The sequence below is a fragment of the Lactuca serriola genome, chromosome 2 (genome assembly GCF_051521515.1).
Source record: "Lactuca serriola cultivar US96UC23 chromosome 2, Lser_US96UC23_V15, whole genome shotgun sequence".
Taxonomy (NCBI): Eukaryota; Viridiplantae; Streptophyta; class Magnoliopsida; order Asterales; family Asteraceae; genus Lactuca; species Lactuca serriola.
The window spans coordinates 233,239,549-233,260,044 of record NC_136409.1 but is presented as its reverse complement, the minus strand read 5'-3'; positions in this window follow the sequence as shown (position 1 = coordinate 233,260,044).

The following is a 20,496-nucleotide window of genomic DNA, read 5'->3' as shown; positions in this document are numbered from 1 at the left end:
CCTTCAAACATTGAACTCGAGCTTGACGATGACGAGTTTGGTTCATTTCCTGGGTTCAACAACAGCCGTTTTAGGAAGGTCAATGAAGTTGCTCATTCGGCAACCAAGACTTGGGCAGACGATAATGGTCTCAAAATTAGGCTCTCCACTTCCAAGCCCACGGAGGTTTCTTCAAGTCAAGGAGATGTGAACTCAGAGATTCCTCCCTCTGTTTCAATTGTCTCTACTTTTGCTTTGCTCATTGTTGAAACATCTCAGCCCCAATCCTCCTAGTCTTCTTTGGAAAGAAGCCAATTAAATGCAAGCCTGGAGGAGCCCACTGTCAGCCTTGCACCTCAGGTCGTATCCACTGTTATCACTATTACTGTTTTCACTTCACCTCTACAGTCAGGTGAAGGTCCAAGCACAACATTTGAAGCAGGTGGTTCATCCTTTATTCTAGAATATTCTCCTACTAGACCCTCACTGGATGATGCCTCAATCAGATTGGCAAAGCGCCTTGATCAAGACAATCCAACCTCTTCTTCTCGTGGCAAAGGTATATCCTTCAGGGAAGAGCATTCAGATGCTGACAAGTCTTCTATATCAGAACTATGAGAAGAAATTGGTGTTCTCAGACAGGAGCTTATAGAGAAGAACATTCAACTGGAACAACTCGCTTCTCATATAGAAGATCTTAAAGAAAGGGATGAAGAAAAGTCGAAACAAATTAAGGATCTGCAGTCGAATCTTGGCTCTGTGACGACTTTCTACTTCAATCTGAAGAATGTTCTGTATGATGCCTTCGGAGATAAAGTCAAAGCTTTGTTTTAGCAACCGCATGGAATTGAGGATCCTCCCGTGGCTCCCACCCAACCTACAGTAGACGGCCTCCCAGTTGATCCACCTCCTCCTAGAACAACTACAATCATAGATAGATTTGAAAAGGAACCTGTGGGAAGCAGAGCTCGCATTACAAGTAAACAGGGAAAGAAGACTGTCACTGCCAACACAAAGGAAGGATTACTCTTTATGAAAAACTCAAAAGAAAATCACAAAGCTAAAGATCATGTTCTGATAGTGACTGATCTCAAAAAGAGAAAGTTTGGTGACATGTATGGAGACAGATCTGGAATTAAGATGTGGGCTTTTGATCCTGAGGTGAACATGTGGGTTGTTAAAAGGAACTCAAGAATTCCTGAGTATTACAAGAGTGTTCATGACTTCAACTCATGGACAAAAGTTGATCTTGCTGAACTCTCAAGAGCTCCATTTCATAATCCCTCGGAAGATCCAAGTGCGACAACCTTTAAAAGATTTCTTGATAGGCAGGTCAAAGAAAACTTCAAGAAACTGAAGCCTGCAAAGGCTGTGTATAGGAAAGATAAGGAGATTATGGACCCTGAAACCGGCGAGCCCATGAAGATTATTCTATGGCCGGCAATGAAACAGTTGAAATAGATTCCTATTCCTCAACATTTTCTTGAAGGATATCTTGACAATATGGAATACTGGGTGTATAATGATGTAACTGCCACTGCTGCCATCAAATTCAAGGATAAAGATCAGGTCTTAAGGTTGATTACTGCAACGGATCTTCTCAGATTTCGAGAAAGAGATATCCGTACTCTGTCTCGTCACCAAATCATCTGCAGAAAATACATCATGGAGGCTGCTAAAGAATTCACTGGGATGGTCGCCTCAATCATCAATGAGAAACTTTGGATGGGATCCATGGGAAAGTCTGATGTGATGTTGGCTAAAGGCCCGGAGATTGAAGAATAAATCCATGATAGCCTGAAACCAAGGGGGAGATTGAAAGGACATACTTTTGTGGTTTGGGCTATGCATTCCCTTGTGTAGATCTTGGTAGGGTGGTAGTGTATGTAATGTAGTGGTACTGTAGTTTAGACTTTGTATGTGTGCAGCGACACACGTGTGTGCGGCCGCACATGTGTGTGCAGCTGCACTCTAGTGTGCTGACATGGGTGGTATTTAAGGGGCTGTCAGCTTGTCAGTAGGTACGAATGAATAGTGACGTATGTGTGTGTATTTTCAAGGTGTACCTGACATTTATGAGTAATAGATGTGTGCATGCTTGATGTTATTTCTCTTTTACTCCTTTTACACTCTAATTGACTGCTGTTACATCATTGATTACTAATTTGGATCCTTAGTTTGGGACTTACAACCTTGGTTTTTCTTTGATGCATAAGATATAAGGGTTGAAATAGGCATAAAGTCACATACAAAACTTGTAGTAATTATAGTTTATAAGATCAGATGCTACCTACATGACAATCCAAAACACAGGATAAGCAGAGTAATCAGTCCATGAAGTAGATAGAAAGAAAATACAGAAAAAGTATATAAGTAGGAAGAAGGTAGGGTAGAAAAGTAACACTTTCATTGCTATGATGTCTAAATAGAAAAAAAGGGATTACAAGATCAACATTAGGCACATAAAGATTACGAGCAACAACATCAATGGCTACTAAAACATTGAAATGACCATATCTAACTCCTAAAATATATCAAAATTTTACAATGAAAATCAAACCTTCTCTTTTCTAACTAGTTTACAACCTTCCAAAGCACCAGTGCTCTATCTGCACATACAATGTAGTAAAATATTGAATGAAAAAGGTTAATAAATGTCACATAATATGTGAAGAATGTAATAATTAAATGAATAGTAGATAGGGAACATAACATACTACTTCTTCAAGTCTTGTTGAATAGTTGTTGCGCTCTAGACATCTATAAATTATAATTTGTATAATCAATTAGATTTATAGATGATAATACCAAAATTTGAATGTGGAGATGGATTGACTTACTGTTCATCCACAATCACCATCACCTACTTTTTTGTCCCACTTATTTAAATTTCATTTGAGATCAATAATTGCCGACACTGTTGCTTCTATAGCCACCACCAGTGCACAACCTTGCTCAGTCAGCTGCTCTGGTTGAGTCAATACCAAAGTGATAAAACAAAACATGCATTTGTATGGGAATTAAAAATAATAAAAAACTACAAGGGCCAAAGGACAAAAAAAAGTTTTGGTTATCAGTAAGAATCATGAAAAGTAACTCAGTTAGGCAACGTTTGTTTAACTTATCAGATCAGAAAAACTCAAAAGTTATAATTTGAATTAACCGGAGATAATTTTATAATCTCCTAAAAAGTGATAATTTGTTATTATAATTTAAAATACAATAAAACAGGATTTTTTTCACAACAACAACAACAACAACCTCATCATTTTTTTTTCCGAACGAGAAAGAAAAACTGGAACATAAATCTTGGAAGGTAGGTGATCACCTACAAGTAACTACAACTATTGAGTTCCATTATCATTCATATGTACAAATAAAACTTCTATCCACCATCTGTCACTTTATAAATCAATCCATGTTTTTTATATCCACCACACCACGCCACACCATGCAAACCATATATTTTACACTAATTAACACTAAAACTGTAATGACTCGAAAATCCTTCCTTTTAACGATGTTATTGTTCTGTTAAAAGAATATTAAGCGATGTGAAGTTATTTTGTTTCTATGAGAGTAAAAAAATTAAATAGATTAAATAAAAATGGTAAGTAATATAATTGTAGAGCTTTTGATTATATGTGATTGAAATTCAGCCACTTTGATGGTATTTTCAATGTCTAATTGTTGTAAAAAAATCTTGTTATGAACGCCCTCAAGCGTGTTATTGCTCATGTCCATGAATTGCTCCAATTTTTGGAGTCATTATCTTCTTTGTTGCTGCTAGAACTCTTGTTAATTTCTATATTAATTCTAGTGAGTATTTTTATTAAAAAAATATCATGTTTTGAACCATCCAAAAGGTCTTCAAAACAGTCCCTAAAGGTATTTATATGTGGCTTAATGGTGGAGGAAACTCACGATCTTAATGGTGTTTTCTCTTTTAGCAATGTACTTTGTTTTTCCCTTAACAACAATGTACATTGAGTCATGGTTTGAAATTGAAATTGTCCTTTTGACTCCATGAAATGTTGCTATTGTTAAAAACTCAATTTTTAGCTTGATAGTCATTTTTGGTTATGGCTTAATGGGTAAGCTGTCAATTCACCCTTAGAACTCAAAGTTAGGAACTGTCCCTAATTTTTCCCAGGACCTGATGTTGTCTTTAACCAAGGTGAAAATTTTCATTTTCACTGATTGGTCAGAAATTAGCTGCATGGATATGCAATTTTATAAAATTCATACTAAACTCTAGAAAATCCGTATGGACCTGTACGAGCACTTCCTGAAAAGATCAAATTCTATAATATTAGAATATGAAAAAAAATGTATTTTTTATAGTTTTTGGTGGTGATAAGTGGCCTTGAATAGGCTGGTGTTTCAGGTCAAATTTGAGAATTTGGCCTAGTAACTAGTTTGCATGTTTGGGGTATAGATTTACTATTTTTGATATTGTAGACTTCTAGTAATCTACTTATTTGTGTTGTAACATCGGAAAGCATGATATCTAGTAATCTTGTAGACTTATAATAGTAGTTTACATGTTTACATATGAAGAACTTGTGAATTAATATGCTAGTAAAAGATGATAATAAATATGCATGATTACTTACGGACGTGAAATGTGTCAATTCCTTATAGGATGGGTTAATACCTTATTAAAAAAATAAGGGATACACATAGAGGGGTTAAGGGTAGAAATCTAGACTTAGGTGTATACCCTATCTGGATTTGTAAGGTGGTCGTATGGGTTGGAATATACCTATAGGATAAGAGCTTAAGACAAAGAGGCACCGAATGGGTTTTCTAAAAACCCACTCGGTACATGGTCTTTGAGGTGGGTGGACTGGAATGATGTTAGCATTGAGGTGAAACGAACGTAAACATCACGTGTGATTTGGGAGGTGTAAAACGATGGAATTGGCATCACTTGTACTAATCCTTAATGACAATGCGTGTGCTAGTATATGCAACGTCGGAGTAGCAAACACATCGAATTTGGAGCAAAGTTACGGGTTTGAGTCGCACCTCAGCAAGTGCATTGGGTCGTTTTCGGTCACGTTAGTAGTGAATAGGATACTTGCCTTGGGGTTTCTGATGAATAATTAGATCCATAAATAGGAAGTATTATATATATAATAAAAGTACAATGTTCTTATGAATAGTGCATACGGTCATTTTTTTGCCATTTTCAATTTGCCTGGCTAAAATCGTGAGTCATTGACTCCCCTATCACATTGTCTCACTCTTTAGTCAAATTTCATCCACAACTTCCACTGCCTTCTACTGCTTTCATCCCGTCGACTGCTTCTCTCTCCTCTTACGACTTCGTTAATTACACCTCCTCAGTCCCACCAGTCCCCCCTCTACTCAACCATCGCTATCAATTCCCATTAAAACTTCTTCTGTCGTTTTCAATTTCCGATTTTTGAGACGTGACTTCGTTGTGGTAAAATTGAAGAACTTGTTCAAGAACCTTAGGAATAATTAATTTCTTACTTCATTCTGTTTCTGTGTTTTTAGTTTTAGGCTAAAATTTGAGTAATTTGTATTTTTCCTGTGTGAATCAGACATCGAGATAACATTTTTACTGTTTCTCGGTGTTTGCTCCTCAGTGGACTCTCGCTCCCCATCCAAGCTCTAATATGTGCTATCTCTAAATCGATTCATCTAGAATCAAAATCGTTATATAAAAATCGATTTCACTGCATTTAAGGTTTGTACCAGGTGCTTGATCGTGGACATTTTATGATATATCAGGGGATTATGATCGATTTATTTTTCAAGGGAAAAACATGAGTTTGGAATTTAAAATTAAAGATGTTATTTCAACTTGTAATCTATCATTGAATCAATATTGCATCTATTGTTTTAATTGGATATTGATATGGAAATCATGACTACGTGCATATATATATATTTTCATTTCTTTCTTAAAAGTATGTTGAAAAGGGTGTGGTTGTTGGAAAACCTTACAACAACATTCATGTTAAAATCCATAAATCTGAAATCAATTTAAGTGCTTTCTTTGTTTTTAACTTCGACAATGATGCAAGGTGTGAGAGAATGGAGAAGAAAGGCATCAGGATTGGATGGACCGGTTCCACTACAAGAAAAACATGATTTTGCTAGGGAAGGGCGCTATGGAACGTATTTTCGTTGTTAATCTGCAATGGATCGTGCTATGGAATGTCGTTCCATAACAAGGTTTCAATCACATTGTCTACGAAATTTATTTCCGGTAGCGAGCATGGGACTTGCTAGGGAAAAAGCTACCGACTTCGTATCCGTTGGTATAATACTACTGATATTTCTATGGTAAAAACATTCGTAGCAATTTTCCAACTAAATTTTTTACGAATTCACTTTCCATTGTACTGCTGCTATGGGATTAATTATCGTGGTTACTATGCAACAAACTTTTTCAACAGAAACCAATTCCATAGTTGCTTTGCTATGGAAGTACCATTCGTAGGTATTTTCTAGGGAATTCTGCTATAGAATTTGATTTCCTTTGCTTGTTTTGCTATGGAACAAAAAGCCTACCTAATTTGTGACGACATTTGGGACGAAATTATATTCCATAGCAACATTGATAAGGAGTAGTTCAAATTCATAGATATTTAGCTATGGAAATTTGCAACGACAATAAAACTCGTGGAATTTTTAGTATTGAGCAATTATATGTTGCAACTTTTGTTACAAATTTTGCTAGGAAATAATTTTTGTAAAGTAATTATGTTTATGTTATCTTGAATAATTTTTACCATTTCAATGTAAAAAAGTTGGATGATAAAATATCTCAAAAACACAATTCCCCTTTTATTAAATGCTTTCAATGTACCAAAGAATGATAAAATTTCATTTTATTTAATTCTCATGAAGGACACTAATACATAACATCACATTTACCAATTTTCATGCAAAAACTAAAAATTAGACAGTGTAACCATCCTTCTATAAAGAAACAAAAACATCTCGTCAATATCTTCTTCCCCCTCCTCTTCTTCCTCCTCTTTTGCTTCATTGCTCGATGTACTACACTCATAACTACCTCCCTGTCAGGAATACCATCATTGTCGTCCTCATGAATTTCACCTTCTTCATCAATGTTATTTTCATTATCTGAACCGCTGCTTGACATGTCGTGATCATCATAATTGTTTGTATCGGATGTAGCTGGTATAATGATTTCATTTGATTCAACTTCATCTTCTTGGAAAGCAACATCTATCTGAGGATGGTTTTCACGTACACCAGTCCAACCACGAGGTTTAACTTTAAATACAACCCACCGGTCCAAGTTGTTTGTTTTCAAACTTGGGTAAGGAATGTAACACACCTGAGTGGCTTGCATGGCTAAAACAAATGGCTCGAACTTGTTGTATTTTCTTTTGACGTTTATCTCGACCAAGTTATATTGCTTGTGAGCTCTAACTCCTATGTTAGGTGTTGGATCGTACCAATACATTTAAACAAAATTGTGGTTTTAATTGGGTAACCAAGGTACTTGAGTTCTAAAATTTCCTCTACCTTACTGTAATAATCACCTCCTTCGCTACTAACACACAATCCACTATTGATTGTTGATTTTTTCAGACCATGAGCTTCCGTGTGAAACTTGTAACCCTTGACAAAGTATACGCTATATAATTTCACTCTATTGAATGGCATTTTGGAAAGATCAGATATATACATGTTGTTTATCTGGATCGTACGTGCCTATTTGAAAAATGGTAATGCACTTAATTAGATCTAACTATAACCATAACAAAAAATAATAAAATTAACACCTACATAGTTTTGAAACCATACCGCAAAGTTCTTCTCAACTTCATCTGCAAGCTCCTGTTCATCCATATCCCCAATAAGTTCATTCAAATCTTCTTCAAATATTTTGTATTACCATTGAAATAACATTTTTAAAGTTACTATGATTTAATAAACAAAATCATGCATGTAAATGTTATTCAGAGCAATTACACAATAAATGATTATTAGTTATAATTAAAAGTAAAGTATATGTTACTTACCTGATGTAATGTTTGATCTTATCTTCATTAAGGAGTATGTAAGTTTGGGCAAGGTGCAATTCCTTGTAACACCCGTGTTTCTAGGCTAGGAATTAATGATGACGTAATAGAGGTCAAACTTTGTAATTTGTTTTGAAATAATAAAATGTATTATTTGATTATTATGTTTTTTATGCTTAATTATTATAAATTAATAAGTTAAGGATAAAAATAAACGTCGAAAATAAATATTAGATAAACCCGATATCTATGAATAAAGTTGTAGTGGTTGAAATAAGGATTTTGGAGATATAAAGAATACCGAAATCCGAGTTATAACGAAGAAGTTATGACGTGTCGAAGTTTCGCGACAGAACCGACACGACGCTGTGTGAAGTAAAAAGTGAATTTACGATAAAGTGCTTTTTAGCCTTAGCGATCTAAATGAAAGTCGTAGTATATGTTAAACTAAGAGCGTGCAAAAACAGAATGTCCAAATCTGACTTCGTATGAGGAAGTTATGAATTTTCTAAAATTTGGCATAGCAGTATGCAGCCCGAAACTCGAATTTTAGATCGAGTGACTTTTAGCCGAAACAACCTAAACGAGAATCAAATATCTTGTTGATAGTAGTTCAACGGTAAAAAGACAGACGAAAACGGATGTCACATGAAAAAGTTATGAATTTTTAATGGACTTTTCCTATCCCAGCTTGTTAAAAATATAACTTTAAAAATAAAGTCAAAATTAGCTGACAGAGTCTAAACGAAAGTGTTAGAGCACGGTCTCACCTGCGCGTGGATATAAAGAACGTCAAAAACGGAGCTCATATGCGATAGTTACAAATTTTTGAATTTTGAAAATTTGTAGTACGCCCAGCGTACTCGTGTAAGTGTTCCGGAGTCAGTCACTCTCCCTATCTCTTCGCATGAGAGACACGCGTCATAGCCTTGACGCATCCGATATGATCCCTTCGTACGCCCAACGTACTCGATTTATGCCCAATGTAGTAGCTGAAGAAGGAGTACGTCCCACGTACCATAAATTTATGCCCAACGTGACTCGAGTGTTCAACCACTATAAATAGTGATCAAAGCCAGCCGATTTTTGGTTACAAGATTTCACTCCTCTCACCCTCTACTTTCCTTTTTGCTACACTAAATACCCCCAAACCTATTATATCATCCAAGCATCATAAGCAAGCCCCGGAGAGCCCGAAGATCCCGAGAAAAGAGTTTTTCGAGACGAAACTCTGCCCGTGTGAAGCCCGGTTTTTGAGAAAACATCCCGATTTCATCGAAAACGATCATTTTAAGAAACAAAGTGCTACCCGATTATCATTAAATCAAGTGAGTGTATAGTCACTTTCATCTTACACATAGATATGAAGTATTTTCTATAAAATATGTGCTATGTGTAATTATATTGTTTGTTTATTTGAGATGGGTGTTAAACATATGTTTTATACATGTTTTAAACCGTAAATGTATTTTTATCTACAAATATGTTGGGTAAAACATGGGTAGATGAAATAGTTGATGTGTGTTAAAATGATGAGAGGCCTCGATGTTATTGTTGTGTAGTCATCTAGCGGAGTATAGATGACGACCACGGGCCTTTCTAGACAATTCGGTGGAACGCTAGTAGGCTCGCAACCTGTAGGTGTTGGTGAACTATATGTTCGTTGGTGTACTCCATCTCCCTCATGGTTGCCTTAAATACATGTATGGCTAAGGAATCCCCTTAGCAGTAGTGTCCACCTCGATGAAAATCCTTAGACTAGGTCATTTATTATAGGCGTTTAGGGACGTAAAGAGAGGATAACGGGAACGGGTAATCAGGGTTATTGTTGGTTGATTAAATTAATAAATTTATTGTTGGTTGATGAAATTAATAAATTTATTATTTGTGGGTTGAAAACCCTATATACTCACCAGGCTCCCAAGCCTGACCCACTCAGCTTTTATATTACAGGTAGTGGACCCAAAGCATAATTTAGATGATGACGAGGGATTTTTGGATTATAGGCTAGTAGTTGTAAATAACTGTTGCAAGGCTTATAATATATTGTTTATGCTTTTGGTATGTATCAGAACATGACATCCTGAGGTTTTTTTATATAATGAAAATACATTTCTTTAAGAAATGCTTTGATAAATTTCTTTTTATCATATTTTGTTTTAGGGACAAATTCCGCAACTTTATTTGGAAGATTACTTTGATTTTATTTTAAAAACATAAACTAAATCGGTCTTTTCTGACTGAGAAATTTGGGGATGTCACATTCCTCATCAGACAACATTCTATTCCTAAATCTTCCATCATGAAGACCAGGATATGAAAATACATCTAAAATTTCGTTGTTATCAACAGGTTGATCTTCTCCTCCTCCATCATCATTTCGAGGAAACTTTCTATTACGTGTGGGGACACCAGTCTCGAAATAATGAGAGCAAAATATTGATGCTTCACGAAGCAAGTACGCGTTAACAACAGACCCTTCCACCCGAGCTTTATTTTACACATCTTTTTTCAACTGATTTACATATCTATAGTAAAGAAGATTTAAATTAACTTACAAAAATAGCAACATACATTTTGATGTAACATACAAACCTTTCAAATGGATACATCCACCGATATTGCACGGGACCGGCTATCTTCGCTTCGTATGACAAATGTACTCGTAAATGGTCCATGGAGTTAAAAATACCAGGGAAAAAGATGGTCTCTAATTTACATAGAATTATTGGGACCTTGGCTTCAATCCTTCCCATGTATTTTTTTGTGATTGATGTTGCTGTTAATGTTTTGAAGAAAAGACTCAACTTTGTTAATGCTTCCCACACATTTTTTGGCAACATCTCACGAAATGCAATTGGCTTCAATCTTTGCATAAAAACATGACAATCATGGCTTTTCATTCCGAACAGTCTACACCCGGTTAAATCAACACACCTCCCCAAATTAGAAACATAACCATCGGGGAAATGCAATTTCTCCACCCATTCACATATGTATTTCTTTTGATTCTTGTCTAGCGTATAGTATTCTCTTTGATCATCTTCGACTCTTTTTCTCTTCCTACAATAGAGTTTCATATCTCTTCTCGCTGCTACGTTGTCCTTCGTCTTCGCTTTGACATGCATTACTGTGTAAAAAGTAGTTCTCAAATACATTTTTCACAATATGCATAACATCTAAATTATGTATAATGAGGTTTGTTTTACAATATGGTAAATCACAAAATATTCTTTTCTTTTACCAACCATGATTGCCACATGCTTTGTTTACATCATCAACATTTAGTTCAGTCACTTTTACCAAACCTAATTATTCAATTTCCCTTAAAGTTTGTTCACCATTCTTACTTGGAGGAGGACCTTCTGTCACTTCATGATTCTTCTTAAACTTATTTTTATGCTTTCTATATGGGTGATTTACTTGTAGAAATCTTATATGGCAGACAAACCATGACATCTTATTACCATTCTTTAGTCTAAATGCTTGTGTATATTTCCCACAATGTGGACATGATAGCATACATGCTATAGACCATCATGAAAACATTGCATATGCTGAAAAATCGCTTATTGTCCACATCAAAGCTACTCGTAAATGGAAATTTTGTTTTAAGGATATATCATATGTTACTACACCTTCTTCCCATTACTATTCCAATTCTGTAACAACTGGTTGCAAAAATACATCTATTTTATGCTTAGGGTTTGATAGTCCTGGCACAAGTGCGGTCAAAAACATGTAAGGCTATTTCATGCACATAGAAGGTGGCAAATTATAAGATGTTATAATAATAGGCCAAGATGAATATTATTTTCCAAATGCTCCATGTGGTGCAAACCCCATCTGTACTTAAGCCTAATCTAACATTACGTATTTCTGCTGCAAATGAAGGATGAATTTTTTCAAAGTGCTTCCAAGCTTCTGAATCGAATGCATGACACATTACTCCAACATCATGTCCATGATCCTCGGAGTGCCATCTCATGGAAGAGGTTGTGGCTTATGAAGTATAGAGTCTCTTCATCCTTGGAGTCAACGGAAAGTAATGCATTCTCTTAAAGGATAAGCGATAAAATCTGGTCAAATTTTTTGACCATTTGTACTTATCTGCATTGCAGAATTTGCACCGATAAAGATCTTTGTCTTCCCTCCAAATATATCATATGTCCAGATGTGCAGCAGTCAGTCATCTCCACAGACAAACCTAGTGCTTGTATTAACTTTTTTCTCTCTTATAAACTACCTACAATATTATTCTCCTCTGGTAACACATCATTTATCAATTGGCAGATATCATCATAACTTTGTTCAGGTATGCGATACTCTGATTTTATATTCAATAATCTAGCTAGAGCAGACAGTTGTGTGTCTTTTTTACATCCAAACCACAACTCTTTATCGGATGCCTATTGTAGTGACATAAGAACATGGTTTGGCGTGCGGAATTAAAGATTGCACAATGAACATGGTGATTTGGGTGTTCAAGAGATGTATTGATTATGTATGGTGTTACAAAAAAGGATCTAGATCTAGTTAACATAAATAACACACACTTACACACTCAACTTTTACACCTCTCAAGCACACCTCTACAAGTGGACAAATCCACCTTTTATAGAGGTGTTTACACCTCTCAAGCACACCTCTGCAAGTGGGTTTTACAAAAGTCAAACATTTACAAAGTCAATAATGAATAACTTTGTACCCCAACATTCTCCCCCTCAAAGTTAGGAATGAATGACCCACTTCAAGTCTTCCAAAATCGAGCAACTACGCGATCGGAGCCTCAAAGGTGACACATGTCGAAACGAACTTCAATCTTCAATTCTTCCATGATACTTCAATTTGGGCTCTAGGATGTGAGACCATACAATCCGAGCATCAACGAATGATCACGAGCTTCTCAAACTTTAAATTGATCACCAAAAGTTGAGCGTAAAGCACACCCCAAAAATTCTTCAATAAAACCAAACCCATTTCGAATGCTTCACTTCCGAACTTCCAATTGCATCATTTCGTAAGTTTCAGAAATTCTTGGTCACTTCGGTCTTCAAATTCGCGTAATATGAAAAATTCATGTTCGAATTTCCATATAAATTTCTCCCCCTTTTTATAATCGAAAATTGATTATAAAACCTTCAAGGAATGAGAACGTGCTCTATTCGGAGTTTTTCGTATCAAAACTCCCCCTTAACATGTGGCATAAACTTTGTGCTTCAATCCGGAAAATCCAAAAAATATTGAATTTTTACCTTCGTTCACGGATCGCCTTTGACAAAATTTCTCAAAAATGGGTAGAAATTGTCAATTTCAAAATTCTGCAGTGACCCGGTGCGCCCAAAACAGCAAAATATGCAAAACTCTCCCCCTTTTCCAAAGCTGGGTAGAAAGCGTCAATTTGCACAAATTGCAGGGGCTTGAAATGCATTTTCTTCAATTTTCAACAAAAACAGTCCTTTTTCGAATTTGGGTATGAACCGCCAAACATTCGAAGCCTCAGGGACTATTTTCGAAAATTCTACCCTTTTTGCTCCAAACATACAAAGAGTTACACCAAACCAAACATACAAAGCTTCAGTTAATTTTCGAAGTTGGGTGAAAAGTGTCAAACATCCGAAACTTCAATTAATTGTCAAGGTTGCCAAATATTCGAAGGTTCAGGGACTGAAGTTGAAAATTTGCTTTTCTTCATCAATTCATACGAAGACTAGGCCGATTCATACGAAATATTTATCAATCATACGAAGATTTTTTCCATTTGTCAAACTGTCAAAACTTGAGGGACTACATTCAAAAATTACCTTTTCTTTTTCGCTTCGTACACAAACAACTATACCCTTCGTGTGAATTCTTATTCTTTCCCAAAACACCCTTCGTATGAAATCCAAATCACCCTTCTAATCAAATCACAGTACCCTTCGTACGGATTCATTCGCATCATATTAACCATTTTTTTTCAATCTAACGAACCTATCCAATGAACAGTAATGAACAGTAACCCTTCATTAACCTAGTTCTTACAGTTCTTCTATCATCGACTCCGATTCAGTAACCCTTTGTTCATAAACATTCCTAGTTGACTATCTGCAAACAATTTCCAGTGAACCATGGATTCGTTCGTTTTCAAGAAATTTGATCCCTAGATTCCATCGATTCCAAATCAACGAACACAGACTCCAAACATTCGAAATCAACAATCAAATCTCTTCATCTGTTCGTTCTTCATCAATCCAAATAAAATCGATTCATGTATACAAACCCAACACCCAATCGATCCTCAATACTCGACTCCCAATCACAAAAATTGATCAGATCGATGACTTCAAGAATTACACATCGAATCCAAGTCGTTTGACTCAAACCATATAACACACGAATCTGTTCACTGTTACCATTCCTTCGAAATATTGAAATCAAATTCTAGCCAATCACTATCAAACCAAAACAAATTCGATATCAAGCCTTCAAAATCAATTATCGACTCCTAATCATCGACTGTGAAACCCAAGTGATCGACATTCACAACAAACCAAACTTAATTTTGACTTTTATGAAGCTTTGACTTTTCAAATCGTCGATACTAACTATCAAAATTGAATTCAATTCCAATCCAACATCAAATAGTTCGACATCTAACCCAACATAATGATTTGACTTCAAGTAAACTGTTTCCAACAAATTTATCATTCAAAATCGCCTTTGACCCTCAAACTCGATATCAGATATGCACAATCAACACACGAATTCGGTTTTCAAAAATAAGAGAAAAGAACAATTGATTTTGAAATCGATACCAATTGATTTTGGAGTATACGATCTTTTATTGAATCGATTGACTGCGATACGGCATCAAATCAATTAATCGATGATGTCAATAAATTGATTTGGATGGAAAAATAAATAAAAACGATGAATATAAAGTGGATTTATATGATCGATCATGAATAGTGATCGTTAAAAGACTTTGGGCTCAATTGAATGAACAGTAACAGACTATGAACATTTGGGCTTCGAATTAAATTGGACTTTCAAGAATATTATATGAACAGATATTGGATTGATGTATAGTAACGAGATTTTGTTCTTAGGCTTGATCTTTAAAAAAAATTATTGGATCAACAATGAGATTTGAAACGAATTACATCCAATGAATCAAAACGATCAAAAATCAAAAACGCAACACACGATTCAATGAGATTAAGAGAGATCATAGAGAGAGACTCACCAAAATTGCTCCAATTGTGAAAAATTTTGCCAAACCGAGAATTGTTCTTCAAAAATCACCTTGATCTTGAAGACCCGCTCTGATACCAATTGTAGTGACATAAGAACATGGTTTGGCATGCGGAATTAAAGATTGTACAATGAACATGGTGATTTGGGTGTTCAAGAGATGTATTGATTATGTATGGTGTTACAAAAAAGGATCTAGATCTAGTCTACATAAATAACACACACTTACACACTCAAATTTTACACATCTCAACCACACCTCTACAAGTGGACAAACCCACCTTATATAGAGGTGTTTACATGTCTCTCTCTCACTCTCTATCTCTCATGAGTCTAAAGGATAATACACCACATGCAAGTGGGTTTTACAAAAGTCAATCATTTACAAAGTCAATGATGAATAACTTTGTACCCCAACACTATAGCATATCAAAGAATTTTTTATCTAGTGCATTTGGATCCTCCTCAGGAAAACTAGTATTAAAATCAGGAGCCATTGCATCTATGACCATTTCTCTATAAGTACATTCACCTTCATTCAAATTTTTGCTTGAACCATCCACCCCTAAAGACGTATTGTCATCATCAATGAATGTTTCGCCATGTTTATCCCAAAACCAATATTCCAGAACAAACCCTGACTTGTACAAATGATGCTGATCAGTATCAGAGTCTCTATATGGTATGTTATGACATTTGATGCATGGGCATTTGATTTTATCTTCGTCCATGAACCTTTGTTGACTGGTAGCAAAGTCAATGAATTTTGTCACTCTATGTATGAGAACAGACAATACACAACCATGATTATCTTTCTTTTCATACATCTACGTTCTATTGGGATTCTTCATGGTGTTAAATCTGTAAAATATACATTTAAATAACACAATATTATGTTCATTAATGTTTCTTCGAATTAATAGATGAGATTTGAAGTAAATATTTATGTATAATATAAATATTGCAAAGGTACCTTTACAACAAATCGTTTCACAAAATTAATGACCGAATGATGAATCGATCTTCAAATGTTTCTCATTTGAATGGATGAATCACTTTGATTATTTGATGATGATGTAGAATATTTGTAGAATAGTTTAATTGAATTTGAGAATTGTACAACACAGATTCAAAGAAAGAGTGTATGAGGGAACCTTCGACAACCCTTGATTTCGATGTGGTGAATGGATACTAGGTGAAAGTATTTGGCCGATATTATTCAATACTAGGTTAAAACCCGTGTAGTACACGGGTAATAAATTTAAATAACTTGCATAATAAATATAGATGTATAGCTAATTAAATTACATATTCTATATATATATATATATATATATATATATATATATATATATATATATATATATATATATTTATTAGTAACGACTTGAATACCAACTTGTTTTTAAGTCCATTAACCAAAAGTTACTTGAAAATTAAATTTATTTTAGTTTTTAATTGTTTACGACATACACTTTATCGTGTATTTTACTTGTTTACCAAAAAAGATTTAAAAGTAATAGCCGATTGTTTATTTCGATTAATTAAATGATACGTATTTGATTGGTTCCAAATCTTTCTTATCTAAAACATAAATATCATAAGTTGTAATGTCCATCATCAACCATATCATAACAAAATGACCAAAATATCCATTATCAACCATATCTATATTTAAGAAACCTACAAAACCTAACGTACTCCACATACCAACGGTAAACCATGCAATACCTTTGTGGATCCTCATCCTCTTCAATGCCTACCACAAACGCCCATTGAACATAATGATGTGCCTCTTTACATTGGAATGTGATGTTATTCGTTGTAGGTATATTAACAACATCAAAAGTCATCAACAAATCTCTGACACTATCAACAACATCTGCATACTCCCCATTATCCGGAATTGTCGAACCAAAATAAGCATCAAGTAGTTGTAAGCCTACACATTAAAAAAACTATCAGTTAATCCAATGTAGTCGTTTCAACACAACAGTAAAAATTATACAGCACAACACTAAATATTAACCCCAAACTGTAAACATGTATTAACTAACTATATACAAAATTTAATGTACATATGTATACCATACAAACCTTGATCACACAGATGAGACCCTCTTGAAATGTAGATCATTCAAAGCAAATAAATTGCCTCAAAATGATCCTCATCTGCTACCTCTCTCAACAAAGCCATTACGACATCAGAATTGCCATTACATAAGGACTCCTCCTTTTAACAGAATAACAATATCATTAACATCAATAACATTAAAAATTAATAAATGAAATCAAATTAAATAAAATTACTGAAATTACACATACGCTCCTTGTCTAAACATGGCTTCAATGTTATTATGCACTGCACATCTGTGTATAAATAAATCAGCATTAAGATGTTTGGGACCCATCCCTTCACTCATGTGGAGGGATGCTGTTCTGAACACTTGAGGATCACCCCCTGCTGCATACATCTTTTTTGAACTTCAAAAATTGAAATGCACATTAAATAACTAATAAATCAAGTTATATTTCATCGAATATACATTCATTAGTTGATGTTTATTGATAATTACCAAAGTCTTTTAGAGATGATCCCTTTTGCAGATTCTAACCCTAACATTTGAATAATCTAACTCAAAAATATCCATTGGAAGATCATCCAACGAACTACAACTTCTTGTATTCGACATTCAACTTACAAAATACACATTGTATTAGTTGATTTCAATTTTTTAAAAAATTAGGCGTAATTGTGAAAAACGGTGTAAGGAAAAAAACCTTACTTTATGATGCTCTGGTCGTGGACTAAGTACCAGGGTCAATATTATCGGGGAAAATCGATTACCTATCGACGATTTGGGGGTTTATATGTTCGTCTATAACTTTACCATCGGGAAGATTTGAGATGTTCTGAATGGTTGAAGAAATGAAACGACGTCATGACGTCGGAACCATCATGGAGCATGGCACCTAAACGATGTAGAGTGCAAAAAGACCAAAGAGTCCTTGAAATCATTCCAAATATGTGATTACTAAGGGTATTTGTGTCAAAACAAATTATTCAAACATTATAACCTTTCATGGGTCAAAGTGGAACTTTAACAATTAAAATGAAAAATACTAAGTTAAATAAAAAGATTAAAGGAAGTAGGATTAAAACCTCCGAGTTCGGGAAAGAAGAAAGATGTGCCATCCGGCTGAACTAAAGTACCATATGTTTCTCAAAATTGAATAACTTTAATATTATCTTCATTAATGTGGCCTCAAATTAATTAAAGTAACAAACACTAAATTAACATATATGTTATCCATTATCATTAAAGTAACATACACTAAATTAACATATATGTCATCCATTATCATTAAAGTAACATACACTAAATTAACATATATGTAAAAATTTGATAATTATAACACAACCATTTAATTTTACTAACTAATATGTATGTATATTAAAACTTGACCAAGTCATGAATATTAAGCTTTTGTTGACTTTCATTTTGCCACACGAGTTTCCAAACATTTACACTTGTAGTCCCTTATTAACAATACAACACATTTACTAATCAAGTAACAACATCAACTAAATACTTATCAACTATCTTGCTTTACTTCCAGATATTAACCAAAAGAGTGTACATATCATTAACTGTCAGAATATGAAAGTACATATCAACAAACTACTCATAAATAATCTCAAACTCCCTAGGAAACCTAACGAAACAAGCCTCCCACAAACAAATTTCACACCTAAACACCCATTTGTATCCATTAACAAAAGCCTCGGACACACTAATCACAGAACTATGCATTACACAAGTTCTATAGAAGCCATAGAAGTGTACATGTTTTCTCACGTCCCTATTTAAGTGGAGATGAACCTTGGAACAAGTTTCTCTAAGATTCCAAGTACCTTTTGTTCTGCGGTAAGCATCGTTCAACATGTCCAAAGCTTCCTGCATCCTCTGTCTGCCTTCTGCCATCATCATCATTCCTAGGACAAATGTTGCATCCAAATGTCCCAATGCAGATGCTTCTTCAAGCATCGTTTTCCCTTCATCACCTTCCAAGAAAATAAATTCATCTAAAAAAAAAACACACACAATTTCTGGTTAAAGTAATGCAAAATAAGAAACAAATTAGTACTAGGCAGCTAACAACATACCAATCCATCCCTAAACAGAATATTTGGGTTTCTCAACTCTTTGCATTTGTTGACAACTGCATATTTCTCATCAGCCAACAACGAAAACGTAATCCATCTATCTCTATCTGTTTGTATATTTCTTCTGTTTTTCCTGCCTCGTTCAAGATTCTGCAATTGAAAACTGAACACAATACTGGCCCCTTATTGTAAGCACAAATCAAATATACACGTGTAATAAAAGGAATGAAGAGAAAACTTACACAACCTTTATCTTAAAAACGTTGACTGCTGAAATTTTTCCCACCTCGACTATTATCTTCTCAATCACTTCCAATGGCATGCCAGTTAGCGTTTTGCTTTGCTTTTTTGGTTGCATCTTCGAAGAAGTACTCGCTTCCATAATATTATTCCTCGACTAAGACACCGATTCTCTAAAGACGATTTTAGGGTTTTTTTACGACCAGAATTTTGAAAGTGGGGTTATGATGCAGCGTACAAAAGACCAAAGATAAAAACTGTTGATTCTAAAAGAATACCCAGGATAATCTTGCCCAAACCACGTTGATTCTATGAATACCGTGGGATTGGCTTCAAAATTCGGTAAACACACACGAAATTTTGAGAGAAAAATGAAAGTTCTTTAAACTGATCAATGACCATCCAGATTACATCAGAAAGACTTAAGTAAGAAGCAGAATTTTAAATGAAACCCTAAAGAGACATGGGCAAAACACAAGCCCAAAAACAAAGTCCAAAAATTATGAAAAAAACATAAAAATGTCCATAAGTCCAACTTAGAAAGTGATTTCAGGACTCAAGAATGGGTAAGTCCCCTTTGGGGACTTTTCTAGACGTGTTCCTTGCTTCAAGCTTCGATTTAACTGGTCATAGGCCCAAAACGAAGATCCGTAGCAAAAGTTATGGCCATTTCCGTGAAGCCCCTTTAGTTACACGATCGTGGTCCTCCAAGAACGCAAGGGCCCGATCCTCCACACTAGGGCCCGCATCAGGTTGATTACAAGTGACTGAAATAAGATTGAAGAACTGAAATGACGTGATTTTTCAGAAAAATTATGGCGCCTACAAGATGTTGAC